The following is a 14,910-nucleotide window of genomic DNA, read 5'->3' as shown; positions in this document are numbered from 1 at the left end:
GCGGGCGAGCGAGTGCGCGAGGTGTCTCGAGTCTGCCGTCTGCGAGACCCGCTCGTTTTTACACGTTCCTTACACTTTGCAAAAATTTATTTTCGAGTTCGCACTGCGCGCAAGAATATTCTCGTACGTCAAGCGGCGTGTCAATAGCAACTCATGATTTTAGACAAAACAGTTATCATATCTGGTGGCTGCAGGAAAAGATTGGACACTAACTAAAGGGTGTCCCAAAATTCACGCGAGAAGTAATTTTGATAGAAAACACAGGTTTATAATTAAAAATTGTAAATTTTTTATTGATTCATAAAGTATACAGTATAGGGTTATGTATGGAATAGCATATCGGGTAAATGGCCTCCACGGCTTTGCTGGCACATACGCGCTCTTTTGTTGAAATTTTTGCATGACAGTTTTGCACAAATGTGGCTGAATTTCGTTGATACAGCGCTCAATTTCCTCCTTCAAGGCGTGGGTGGTCGTTGGGGCGCTTGTTGGCATCAACCTTAGACTACAAAAGACCCCAAAGAAAAAAGTCCAACGGCGTTAAATCGCATGATCTGATCACCAAAACGGGAAATTACACGACCAGGGAATGACTCATGCAGTAATTGAATCGTTTCTCGGGCTGTACGGTATGTGGCACTGTCTTGTTGAAACCACATGTCGTCCACATCCATATCTTGCAATTTAGGCACAAAAAACTGGTTTATCATGTCGCGATAGCGAGCACCATTAACTGTTATTGCCTGACCAGCCACATTTTCGAGGAAGAATAGTCCGATGATGCCTCCAGCGGCCAAAATCCGCACCAAACACGTTGTGGATGCATTTGTTTCTCAACAATCACTCGTGGATTTTCTGAATCTCAAATGCGACAATTTTGTCGATTAACCAAGCCATCAAGATGAAAATGAGCCTCATCGCTGAAGTTTGTTGGAAAAATCAGCATCCACTTGTTGTTGTTCCATAATCCATTCAACGAACTCTCTTCGCTGCGGCCGTTTACCCGATATGCTACTCCATACATAACCCTATACTGTATACTTTATGAATCAATAAAAAATTTACAATTTTTAATTATAAACCTGTGTTTTCTATCAAAATTACTTCCTGCGTGAATTTTGGGACACCCTTTACATAGTGTGTCGCGTGTACGCTATTGAGGTCTCCGCTCCATTTTCCGGTTATTTCGGTTCTCGTGAATTTTACAGCATGGCTTTTTTCGAGCCACGAGCGGCTGAAGATGAGCGACCGCGCTCGAGTTACAAACTTCGAAAGCGCAAATAGATGATAAAGTCTTACCGTTCGGTTCGGTTAACTCGCCTTAATCGCGTTACCGCAAGCAAAGCGAGTTTGCAACACATTGTTATTCCGTGTCTTTCGCCGTAAATGATTTGACTCGATTGCAGACAATAGTCCAGCGCAAATAGATTGCGCGTCTACGTGTGCCGCCGCGCGGTGATAAAACAATCAGACGAACGGAACCGACCCGGAGCGACGTGACTAATTAATTACATAATTGAGAGAGGGACCGGTTGTTGACGGGGGCAATCTTGTTTACGATAACCCGCGTACACGCGCGCGATGTTAAGATAACGCCGCGTTAACAGCGCGGCATCTGTCCATAAACAGATTTAACGGCTCGACAAACGCATTGTTGACTTATAATTGAACAGCGTGCGAAATGGAAGAGTAACACCGCATATTGAATCGGGCATTCGATTACACTTGTCATACGCGTGGGAACTGAGACCGCGCTCGCGGAGGGATGGACCGATAAAAAAAAGGTGGAGTGTCGCGGGTCAGCTAATTCGTTGCTTTTTGCACGCTTCTTTGTTCTTCCCACACACAAACACATGAGAAATGTCCATTCTGCCGTAGTCGCGCTCGGTTTTCATTTCGCGAGCAACCACACAGCCGCGGAACGAAGCATTGCCTCTTTCGATCGCTTTATGCAGGAACTTATGCAGGCGGACGTTTCGCGACGACAAAAACGCATTATTTCATCAGTATCCTACGATGCAAACGACGAATCGTGATTATTTCCGCCGGCGCGGCGCGGCGCGAGGAAAAATGCAGCACCCCGGCCGCGGCCGCGATTCACGCTGATTAACGTCAGCGTGTGACACTTTCGTGACCGTAGCCGTCTACTCTTTGGATTACGAAGCGGCGTGTGTGCGCGCGCGCGCGCGCGCGCGCTTATAATGCATGCGCTCGCGGACGGTGAATCCGTCCGTCCTTGTCCCCTCTCTCCCCCTCGCGCGCGGGTGCAGTGACCTCCGCAAGTGCCGCGTGGAGAAATCTCACTGTTGTACAGATGCGCGCGACTGCGTAAGGAATTCTCATGGCGCCTCGGACGAGCATGACTGGGTGATACTAATTAATCCCCGCTGTACTGTTCGCTATGACGTTGCGGTTCCATCGCGCGCCGTTAAGCGTGTAGTCGCGGCTCGAGTCAAGCAAAGCGCGACCTACGCTTTTGAGTGTCGACGTGCGTACACGCACACGCACACGCACACGCACACACCGCCCCGGCCATTCAGCGCGCGTAAACCACCGCGTCGCAGGGAAACAAGGAGCACTCGAGCGCGAGCTTCGACGAAGAAAATTCCTCCGGATGTCACGATTCGCGATCCGCCGTCACGCGCTTTCGCTTCGCGAGTCCTTCGCGAAGTGCGCGTGGTGGTCAGCGGGGGGCTACTTAGGGGCTACTTTGGTACCTTCGTAAACGCGGAGAATTACGTTTTCGTATCCGCGCAGGAAGTATGCCGGCGTGCAACTTAAGGAGTCGCGTACTCGTTTCCGTTTAACACGTCAAGTGCGCCAGATATGGCGCGATCTTCAGTTTCGTTTGTTTTCATAAGCGTCGTTTTCGTCGCTTTCTCTCTCCTCTCTCTCTCTCTCTCTCTCTCTCGCTCTCGCTCTCGCTCTCTTGGTCTCTTTCTCCCATGATCTCATCGAAGCGAGATGCGCTCGTTGCATGTCGAATGCGCAGCGAACGAGGGACAGCGGAAGGAAAGAAACGGCAAAGGGAATGAAAGCGCGATCGTATCGATTGATTTTCCAGAAGTGATTGATGCGATCGTTCAATCGTAATTTCCCCGGCGAACGTTTCGCGGTCCCACAATAAATACGAGCTGCGGCTATTTTTTTAAGTGACCGCCGCGCTGAGTCCGTGGAAAATTTGCATTTCATACCGCGCGTAAATATTTGCCCCGCCCGAGAGAGCGCGCACGTCCGGAGATATTATTTGCCCGAATAATATTTTAGAGCCGCTTTCGTGCGTTTTCCACCGTCACATAATTATCCCCACTCGGTGATCCTTCTCGCGAACGTTGATTACTTTCCGCGTTCACAACGGCGAAAAGGAATATCGGATAAAATCGTAATGGAAAATGCATTCGATGCGAGAACATCGGTAGGTGCTCCTCTTCATAAACCGCGCCAGTTTGTTATGTATTTTCACACAATATGGGGAGAGGCGTCGGGGAGAGAGAGGGTGGAAGAGAAAGACTCTTTCGCGTATTTCCGCTTCCACCGGATACTTTGCCCGTTTATCGCAGACGGATCGTTTTACCATGCACGTCACTCCCTGTTTCGCGGCTAAAAACTGTAAACTACAACGGAGAGACGCGACGCACTCTGAGATCCACCGCGGTCTAAGCTGCATCAAATTACAAGTGTATACAAGTACCGCGCGAGCGCGCAGCAATATTTTCCCGTTCAGAATTCATTAGCGCTCAACTTCTTCGCTCGGCCTAGCTTTGAGCGCTCCCTTGTTCCTCGGCGCGCGCGTTCCCTCCGTGCTGCGGCTAAGAACCCGTGCTTAGATCACTTTTTATCGGGCGCGGGGCGAAGGTACGAGGGAGGAATTTCCCGAGTGGAACGCGTCGCAGGCAGAGCACGTAAAAAATGATGATATGCGCGAGGAGGTACGCGGCGAGAGCGTTCTGTGCTGTACGTGCGTGTTCGTGCGTGCGCGCGCGTGTGTGTGTGTGCGCGCGCGCGCGCGCGCTCGCCTGATTCCAAGTATTTCCCGAGTAAATCGCGACGCGGGGACATTTCATACGCAGCCGTCGCTAGTTAAATGCATCAGCCACCTTCCCCCCCCCGCGTTCCGTGCGCGATCTCCTTCCGACGGACGTTAATTAATGAAACGCGACGCATGCGGGTACTAATTGAGACCGCGCGAAGAATTCGATCGCTTTATGGTTTCGTATGGCTTTTCACAGACGGGCCTTTCACAGACGGTGAAAAGAGAGACGTGAATAAGAGAGCGCCCGCTTGTCTGTTCCTCGTGTTCCTTTCGTGCACAAGTATAATTAATCTCTCAACAGCTGTACGCGCGGCTACTCTCGCGGCTACCTGCTGCAGCGACTGCCAGTCGCTGCAAAAGTTGCTAGCAGTTTTATCGTTTCCCGCGTGCGCGAGAGATCAGCAGGACGAAAATACGACATATTTATGAATCACCGTCGCCTCATCTGGAAATCCGCCGCCGCGTTCTGCCGCGCATTGTCCTGCGTTCCCTCTCCCGCGAGTCGGTTGGTTATCTTGAAGTACAAATAATAACTGGGTTCCCACACACACACACACACACAGGAGGTTAATTAGGAACTTTTTTTTTTTTTCTTTATAACGCGCGATAAAAGCTAACCCGACGGAGTCGGGTTCTTATGTCCAAAATAACCCGACTGTGTAAAGCGGTTAATTAACTTCCTTTTAACAGCGAAGGACGACCTCGCGTACCGCGCGTAAAGAGCGGAGAAGTATGAAGAAATGGTATTTATGTATAAATCTACGTAAGTGTACGTATGAATGCGTTTCTCTTCACAATCGCGTAGAGATTCTGTCTCTCGGATGTGAGTTCTTGCACTCTCAAGAGGCTCTCAAGACACACGGATTTGTGGGAATGTCTCGTTATTCGCAACGCGTGTCTAGAGCTAACTTGGCTAAATCTGCTCGTACATCAGCGAGAAAATTTCAACCATCATAGGAACATTGTGTTACCGATGAGGTGATGATGATAATGATGACGACGACGATGATGATCTCATTGTCGAGGAAGCTCGGATCGGAGAAAGTTGACCTCGGCGAGACTTTCTCCGTGGCATCGCCGGCGCATCGCGGCTCAGTGATCCTGTCGCTTTGAAAGCGAGTTTAATGGTCGTTTGGTCCGCGTCCGGGCATTTCCCGCGTTGATTCCGTTAATTTCATCGGAAGCTGCACGTAAATTGTTTCGCGATACGGGCATAATAATAAGCAAAATGCAATATTGACGCGAATCGCATTGCGTAAATTCCATTGAACTTTACATTACGCGCAATCTACATATATCCTTCGTGCGCGCGCGCTTTCATTACGCGCACGTGAACGTCCGAAATTTTCATAAAGAGACCATTTTCAGACCTTTGATGTGCCATGACGGCGCGCATAGTTGGATATTCACACGAGAGAAAATTGCGCGGCGATTTAACGTACTGCGTCGGATTACGAGGCGGAAAAGTATGGACTACCGCGGGAATTTCCGTGTGCGCGCACTTTCAAAGTCGTACGTTGTAAAGTTTTCATTCCGATTCCGATTCCGATCCCGCTTCATTCTCAGGCGGATGTGTGTTGCGAATGAGTGTCCGCGTGTTCTGGGAAGAACAAAACCGAGCGAACCTTTGTGAAGAATGGTGGATAAAAGATCTCAGTGAATCTCGCGGTAAAATTGACAATTGCATTTATCCGTGTGTAGCTTTGAATTTCGCGTATTCTGCGCACATGCACGCGCGCGCATCAATTTGCAACCAATTGTTTATGTAAAATGTATGTAATTTAAAAGCGCGTTAGGCATGTGCGTTAAGTTATCGTGTCCCCGTTATTTACACGTTCAATTTAGCCAGCTTGCTTTTTCGATAAGCTATCGCGTAAATTAGCGAATAATTACTCGCAGTGAAATGAATGACCGCGATTGCGAATATCTCCGACGAATAAAGTTCGGTATTGTGCGGATCACACCGGCACACCAGTCGCGTATCGCGTGTATTATCACAATACGATTAACCATCCCCTCCCTCCCTCCTCCTCCTCCCCCCCCCCACACACACACGTGCTGTGCATGAGCAAATGCTCCGATGCGTTGTATAATAACGCGGAGCGCATAAACATTTTTTTATGCGCTGGAATAATTTCGTTCAGTGTTTATATCGTCATTCCAGATTTCCTATTATCAGGTTCGCACGACAAAATGAGAATTATTTTGCGAACAGTAATTCCCGGCATCGAAATATTTTTGCTGTCGGAACGATGCGAGATTTTCTTTCCCTTTGGTCTCCAACTGCTTTTCAACTGTATTGAAAAAAATTATCTAGCTTAATCTCCCTATTTTAGGGACTTTCCACGCTGCAACGTTCATGCCGGATGCGGATTTCAGTTCTGCTTCGCGCTGTGTTTTCGCTTGTTATAACTCCACGTCGAATTATCTTAGGCATATCTAACTTTCCCGGTAATTAACATGAAATTAACATGGCACGAACCGTTGTGCACCGTTTATTTTCACATGCGTCTACTGCGTATGCGGGCGCGCAGGATGGAGGAAAGAAGGACTCGTTGATACAAAACAGCGATCTCGAACGCGATCTCGACTTCCCGCGCAAAAATATTATTTTCGCGACAGTGTGTCTCCCCGTACACTTACGTAAACTTTCAGTCGGCTTGCCATCGCGTCGAGAAGGTGGACGAACCCGACTAGAAATTTTGATCAGGTTCGCTTAACATTGATAAGGACCTAATAGGCTGAACGAAAGGTAATCCTAAGTAAGTCAGTCGTTATAATGTCCTAACGACAAATGAGTAAGGAAGACCTTTATAAGGTTATAATGATTGGGTCCACATCAGGACCTTCATGTACCAACCTAGTGTATGATATAATGTGGTTCAGTTAATCAGGTCCTTGTCGGGATCTTATTCATTGTACCTAATATGATTTGCATTATCAAGTTTTAACGAAACAATTTTTGGGTGTTATTTCCAAATATAAAGATGTTTGCATGTTGAAAAAGCACTTGAGATCACTTGAATATATTTGTAAAATGCTATAGAAACTATCCTTTTTCTTTAGCAGTCAATAAATAGTTGTAAAATTAACGTGACATGCAACTTTTCTCTTTAACGCTACTTTACGTCTTGTCACCTTGTGATATTCATTTTATGTTTCTTTTCCGAAACGTTTCACAAGTATGCTCAAGCGATCTAAAATATTATTTCATGCAAATATCTCTTTATTTGGAAATAGACACGAAAGAATTCTCAGCGTGTCATTTCTTATTTCTAACGTCATCATCCAATATAGCCGTGGCGAGTAATCGGGAGCCATAATTTGAAAAAAGAAAACGTAATAAGGATTCCACAAGGTAACTCAATAAAGACCTGACTGTGAATCCTTACCGAGGTCCTGATATCCACGCTGCGTTACAGGACTTACTAGGACCCGACCGAGTATTACCTTATTGGGACCTGATGTCCAATGAGGTCAACCTGATCAGGACCATGGGATAAATTTCTAGTCAGGAAGCTAAAGATCTTCGTCTTTACGCGCGCGTAAAGTTTTTTCTCCCACTTTTTCATATTTCCGTCCCGTCTCTCGCTGTCGTGATTCGCCGTTGCAAGAGTCACCGGTCATTTCCGCGCGCGTTATTCTTCTCTGCAAATTCATCTCCATGCGGAATACCTCTCTCATAACGAAGCCCAATCCAATAAATACCCGTCATCGTGAGTAACGACTCGCGTGTTCCCGAGTAATGAGCAGCTTATCGATTTTCCACGTGCGTTCGGACAAAAGAAATAATTAGTCACTGCCTTGGCGGGAAGTTATTCATAGCCTGATGCACGCGTGTTTCTTCTTGGGAGAAGCGCCGTGATGTCTGTCCTTCCCCCGTCCACCCTCATTCATCCACCTATCCATCCATCCATCCATCCATCTGTCCGCCCGCTCGTCCGCTGTAAGACCGCAAAATGATCGACGCGGCACGCTCGCTCGGCTCGTCGTATCGGCCGGCGATATTTCGTTTCGCGGTGCGTCGTGGCCACCGCTCGCACTGTGTACATCAGCAACACGGGAGGTCGGCAGGCTGCCTCCACCACAAACTTCATTACGCGGCCCCGGTCAAACCCAACAAAATTGAATGCCAATCTACGCGGCCCAGAAGGATTTTAATCGCGCAGACTCGCCGTGCATCGCCGATGCACGCCACACGTCTACGCTTCGGAGCATTCGATCGCGCGGCGAGTTCAGAGTCTGATTACGGAACGGCCGCTCTCCCCCCCCCCCTCTCTCTCTCTCTCTCTCTCTCTCTCTCTCTCTCTCTCTCTCTCTCTCGTACATCTCGATTCGGTTTTATTACACCGCTGCCCGGGCATCTGTCGATTCATTTCGGGGGATATCGAGAGAGCTGGTGCGATCTATAATAATAGCGACATTTAGCGGATAGTCGTCGCTAACACGCTCGACATGAATAATAATTTTTTTCGTGAGGCTCTCGCCCTGCACCGCGCGGCCGCTGCCGCCGCCCGCCGGTGCTTTTCATCAATTACATTCATTCGGGAAATTCGGACGTGCGTTTCATGCGAATGCTCGCAAATTGGATTTGCCGGAGAAATGCCGATTTATTAAATATTTTCTGAATTTATTAATTTTCGGAGGAGTACGATATTTTGCCAGTGACCGTTTGTCATGTAACTCGACACGCGCGCGCTTAATAACGATTTGTAACAGATATTTCAACAACGTCTCGCATCGGATAGCCGGACGTTGCAGCAGAAGCGACGCTTGGCCGATCAGCGATTGCCAACTGTTGACCAAGAATCCGTCATTCAGTCGCGGGTCATTAACGGCGAATAATCGCGCGTGCTTATTCATGCAACGCGCTTCACGTGCGACGGCTGCAAAAATTAAATTATAATCCTTAACAGCGAGCGACGAACGAGAGCTTGTTTTTCACTTGATGTTGCGACTTGTCTGTCCCTTTCCTTCCCGTCGAGAGAAAGTCGATCGAGAGGCTTTTTTCGCTTGAGAACTTTTTATCGGAAAATTAAATTAAGATATCCGAACTTTACAAGGACTAAACTCAAGGATGAAATTTAACGGCGCATTAAACATTGTAAAATTGATATCGTACGATTAAGCGACGACGTAAAGAAACGACCGAGCCTTCAGCCTTCAGAAACGAGTCTCAGCTTTCGAATGGAATTCGTTCGACGTCGCTACGAATTTTCTCCGCGGAGATATCGGCGAGCGACGGATCGTTTGATGGAGCCTCGAGACTCGACTACAATGTCGAGCTGCGGGGAGGAGAGAGAGGCGTCAAGCACCGGCGGCGCGAACGTACCACAATATGTTACGTGGACGACGTTGCCGGTCGTCGGCAAAGGACCGGTCGCCGACGAAAGACCGCACGCCGTCTATATGAAAAAAAAAAAAAAATAAATAAAAATAAAAAAGAAAAAACTCGAGCCCTTCGAACGGCCATATCTCTCTCGGTGAGAAGTCGACGCGCAAACGCGAAACGAACGGGCGCGCTCCTTTTAGCACTTCGCGTCGTGTACGTTCATGCGTGTCATGCGTGTGATGACGCGTGTCGAGTGTACTATTACGACACGTGGCGCACATGCGAAACATCATTGTACAAAAATGTCAGAATATATTTAGACAGGGGAGACAGGGATTATCGGGGCTTTTTGTCGTACGAAATACGAAATTTCGCGCGTGCCTCGTTCGAGAGATCCCGATTCGGCGGCGATTCCCGTGTAATCCGGACCGATATATCGAAAATCCGGCCCGGTAAAATGGCCGGATAAAAGGCCGATTGTAAAAGTTTACGCGGGCGAATCACAAGCGCAGCGATGAGAGGGATTTAATTCGAGGAGCTGGAGAATAATCGTAAGGAAGAGGTATTTCGCTAGAAAGTTTCTCTGTTATCGTTACGAGCGTGATAATCTCCCGCGGAATGTTCGGACGGCGTACGCTTTGCACGGTCATTTACGTCCATTTAGTAGGTAGGATTAGGCGCAACAGACTCTTCCATTGGACATATTTAACATTCGATTAACGCTCGTGCGAACCGTGTGCGTTTAATTCGCGTTCTATTCGAATTTGCGGAATCATTTATGACGGCGCACCAACGTCGCGAACGATCTGAAATAGCGATCCGCGCACATCGTAAATCTGTATCACACACACACACACACATATACATACGTAGGCGGTCTGAAAAGTTCTCGACCTGACACATACTAGTACATGACATTAGAAACTGTCAAACTATAATTGTATTGAAAAGTGGCATCCCTGATATAGACCCATGTAAAATTTTATTTGATCTGTCAAATCATTCGAGTAGCAGCACCAGTTGAAAAAGCTTTGTGCAAGATGGCTGCCGCATTTGCTGACAATTGATGAAAAACGCATTCGACTGCGTATCTCTCCAAGCGTGTTTGGATCGTTTTAAGCAAAATAAAATGGATTTCAAGCGTCGTTTCATAACTGTTAACGAGACTTGAATCCACCACTGTACACCAGAGCGAAAAGAACCTTCCAGAATCACACTTTCATGATGATATTGAATTATTGGAAGAACGTTGGAATAAATGTACTGAAGTTTCAGGAGATTATATTGAAAAATAAAACATATTTCACGGCAAAAACAATTTTCTCTCATTGTTAGGCCGAGAACTTTTCAGACTGCCCTCGTATCATGCACATATACATCGCGTGGTGATTTTCACACCTCCAAGGTGTCGGGCGATCCGTATTAGTCGAAATACAGTCTGTAAAGTAAGAGCGTGCACGGATTAATGTGTAGAAAAATTTATTTTTAATGATTTCCAAGTACACGGATTTGTTGTACTCCATGAGGAGAAAAACGCTGTACCATTAACAATGAGTCCAGTCACCAGCGGCATTGATAATTGCCTGGCATCTCCGAGGCTACTTTTCACTGCAGTCTGTAAAGTAAGAGCGTGCACGGGTTAATGTGTAGAAAAATTTATTTTTAATGATTTCCAAGTACACGGATTTGTTGTACTCCATGAGGAGAAAAACGCTGTACCATTAACAATGAGTCCAGTCACCACCGGCATTGATAATTGCCTGGCATCTCCGAGGCTACTTTTCACTGCAGTCTGTAAAGTAAGAGCGTGCACGGGTTAATGTGTAGAAAAATTTATTTTTAATGATTTCCAAGTACACGGATTTGTTGTACTCCATGAGGAGAAAAACGCTGTACCATTAACAATGAGTCCAGTCACCACCGGCATTGATAATTGCCTGGCATCTCCGAGGCTACTTTTCACTGCAGTCTGTAAAGTAAGAGCGTGCACGGGTTAATGTGTAGAAAAATTTATTTTTAATGATTTCCAAGTACACGGATTTGTTGTACTCCATGAGGAGAAAAACGCTGTACCATTAACAATGAGTCCAGTCACCACCGGCATTGATAATTGCCTGGCATCTGCCGAGGCATACCTTCCACTAAGTCGACCGCGTATTCGTTCGGTAAAGACCTCCGAATGAGACGAATTTGTCGTGTCAGCTGCTTCAAAGTGCACACTCTTTTTCCTCGAAGCTTGTGCTTGAGATATGCCTCACAATACGGCTCACAAGAAAACTAGGACGATATTTGAAGTCAATGCCATTTGTGCCGTACGCGCTCTTACTTTACAGACTGTAGAATCGTTAAAACGCCGCGAGCGCGATTACAGCCGGCGATATCGCGCGGCCCGGCTTGAGCGCGAGCTTCGTATCGAAAATTAATAATCCCGCCGGCGCGGCGCGAGGAGCCATAATTACATAAACAATGTAGCCGGCGGGAGCCCGGACAAGTACTCGTGAAACGGGCGACCGCAAACCCGCGCGAGGCGAACGTAAGATCAAGTTCGGCGTGCCGCGAATGCCGCGCGCGCGGGCCTCGGCTCTCTCTTTCACCCTTGCCCCGCTCTCCCCCCGGCCCATGTACCCGCAGCACGACGCCGGTTTGAAATTTCGAACGCGCCCCCGCCAGCACACAAGCAATCTCTCACATCCGCTGTACAATCGGCGCCAACGTCGACATTATCGATAACAGACGGGAGGAGAAGCTCGCTCCACGCCGCAGACCCCATTACCGCTCCGGTTGGCCTTCGTAAAATTAACTGGTGAAATTAGCGATCGAAATAGATTAGCGCGGGGAGCCGCGACGAGCGTTTTGGGAAGCCCGTGCGAGTCAAGACTCGCCAGTGCGATGAACATTGAATGTAATTTCCGTCACGTAATTACGCCGCTGAGTATCGCTGCTCGTAAAGTAGCGGCGACTCGACGGCGCGCCGCGATTTCGCTCGTAATGACGAGGACGAGGACGGCAATTGGTCGGATAAGGAGCGTGGGGAGGGGGGAGGGGGCCACCGGAGCCGGTGATAATCGGTTTGGCGCGAGCGCGCGTTCCTTTCTCAAATCCACCTAATCTATCCCGCGGCTCCGTATCGATAGCGCCTCTCGTTCGCTCTCGGCGAACGAGATGTGGCATTCATATTACAAATTCAATTTCCATGAATATCCCCGCCGTCTCCGCGGAATTGCAACGGGGCTGGGGGAGGGGGGATTGGGAGGATACGGCGAGGCGCGCGCGCGCGCGCGCTCTCTACGCGGAACTTTATGCTGATTGTGTCGATGATTCGCTTCGACGTTAAGTAATTCATATGCGAATGAAGGTGCGCTCGCATCGGTCGCGAGACATTCGATTAATTAACATATCCGGCGCGCCTCGACTCCGGGAAGGTATTCATTAGCGCTTACGATCATAATCGAGTGTTATCGATCAGAGCCCGCGCTCGCCTATACTCGGAGCTGTCAAATTCGTCCTCGCTTCGGCCGTCGCGCTTCGTCGTGCTGGCGCGCGCTGTAAACGTCGTGAGAGGAATCGCGAGAGCTATCAGACGTCTGCTCGCGGTAATAGCGCGCTGCGTATCGACGCGAGACGAGAGAGCGTCTCATGTTATCTCGACGGAAGTCGAAGTGCCGCTGTATTACCGCCTGTACACGTCTACTCGGTACTCGTCGTAATTATTCGCAATCGTGAGGAACGACCCGCCGCGCGCTCGCTAAGTGGTTCGTCTTCGTGCTCCGGGAGGCGCCTGGTATTTACCCGGGAAACGCGCGGAATAGCTTTCACGCTGAAGAGACTGCGAGTCCGACGTCGCTCGGGTTTGACTGAAAGTATCCGGGAAACCAGACCACCGCCGGTACAAACTCGCTAAAGTGTGCCAACGGCACATACGCGTTACATCGACACCTCCAGACGCTCGCGATGCGAAAACGGCGTCGGCGAGGGACAGAGAGAGAGAGAGAGAGAGGGAGGGGGGGGGGAGGGAAGAGTTAACGGTGTCGAGCAGCGCGTATTTCGCGGGCACCGACGCGGCGGTGAGTACGGAGGATATATAATATTTTGGCCGCGTCGTCCTCGCGAGGGCGGGAATAATGGCCGGCAGCGGATAAGCGGATGTGTCGTAGCGTGAAACGTCGCGGCGCGGGTGCAGCGAGCGCTCCCAAGCCGGTAACAGCCGGTCACGCTCGGTCGCTCGGAATCGCCGCGCCGCGTGCGGCTGGAGGAAAAAAGATGTCGCTTTCCGCGTCGATGCGTCCCGTCCGCGTATTATCGGGCGTGTTGGGGCCGCGGAGACGAGACACGAGAAAGACGATCGGCGCGCGTTCATCCGATCGCGCTCAGTCTCGACGGCCGCGGCGGGCGGACGCGAGCGTGCGAGAACGCGAGCCGGGGAAGAAGCGAAAGAATTGTTGGCCGGTCGACCGAAAGTGTCGTCGACGCGGAATTGCCACCCGCGAAGCGACGACGGTGACACGAGGCAGGCGCGGCAGCGACGAGCCGAGGGGGCAAGGGCGCGCGCTGACAGTGCCGCGACCGCACGACGTGCGAGTTTCAGTCGCGCAAACGCGCGTCGGAACTCGCCGTGTAACTATCCCACGGGAATACCACGGTCGGCCGTGTTTCCCTTAACCCGAACCGGCCCGCGAGCTTGGGAAACAGTTTAGCTATCTCCGGTATTCGAACTGGCTGAGGCTCGCGTTACGCGTGCTCGCGCGCTCTCTCAGGCTCGCTTGTCGAAACTGCGCGCGTTCAACTGGCTGCTCCTGCGGCGCCGGTTCCCTCGATGGAAACGAGCCGCTATTAAGCTCGGCCCGTTTGCCGCTTAAATGCTCTGCCGTGAGATCCGAATTCCGCTGCCATCATCTCTCTCTCTCTCTCTCTCTCTCTCTCTCTCTCTCTCTCTCTCTCTCTCTCTCTCTCTCTCTCTCTCTCTCTCTCTCTCTCTCTCTCTCCTAGCTCGAAGGCGCGAAGTGGCCTCCTTTGGTGGAAATCGATCTTTGCAGGAGCCGTCGCTAAGCCGTTTTGCGCGCGCGACCGGCGAAGGTCAGGCTGAAAACCTTCGTCGTTTCCTGTGAACCGTGTTGCTCTCTCTCCTCTCTCTCTCTCTCTCTCTCTCTCTGTCTCTCTCTCTCTCTCTCTCTCCCTCTCCTTCTCTCTCCTCTTGTGTGCTCGCGCGCACATCTCGTGAGAAATACCCGACTAGAAATTTATCCCATGGTCCTGATCAGGTTAATCTCATTTGGACATCAGGTCCCAATAAGGTAATAATATCGGATCCTAGTAAGTCATGTAACGCAGCGTGGATATCAGGACCTCGGTAAGGATTCATAGTCAGGTCCTTATTGAGTTATCTGATGGAATCCTTATTACGTTTGTAAACAGTTAACGGATAAAACTCCGTCTAGACCGCGGAATATTAGGTAGGACCGGTAGATTCAAGGAACATAAACAGAGTCTCGGACAAAGAGGCTTGGCGACCGAAGTTGTTATTTTAATATGTCAGCTATTGTTCGCG

Source organism: Harpegnathos saltator, unplaced genomic scaffold, assembly GCF_003227715.2.
Source record: "Harpegnathos saltator strain DR-91 unplaced genomic scaffold, Hsal_v8.6 scaffold760, whole genome shotgun sequence".
Lineage (NCBI taxonomy): Eukaryota > Metazoa > Arthropoda > Insecta > Hymenoptera > Formicidae > Harpegnathos > Harpegnathos saltator.
Note: the sequence above shows the minus strand (reverse complement) of the source record.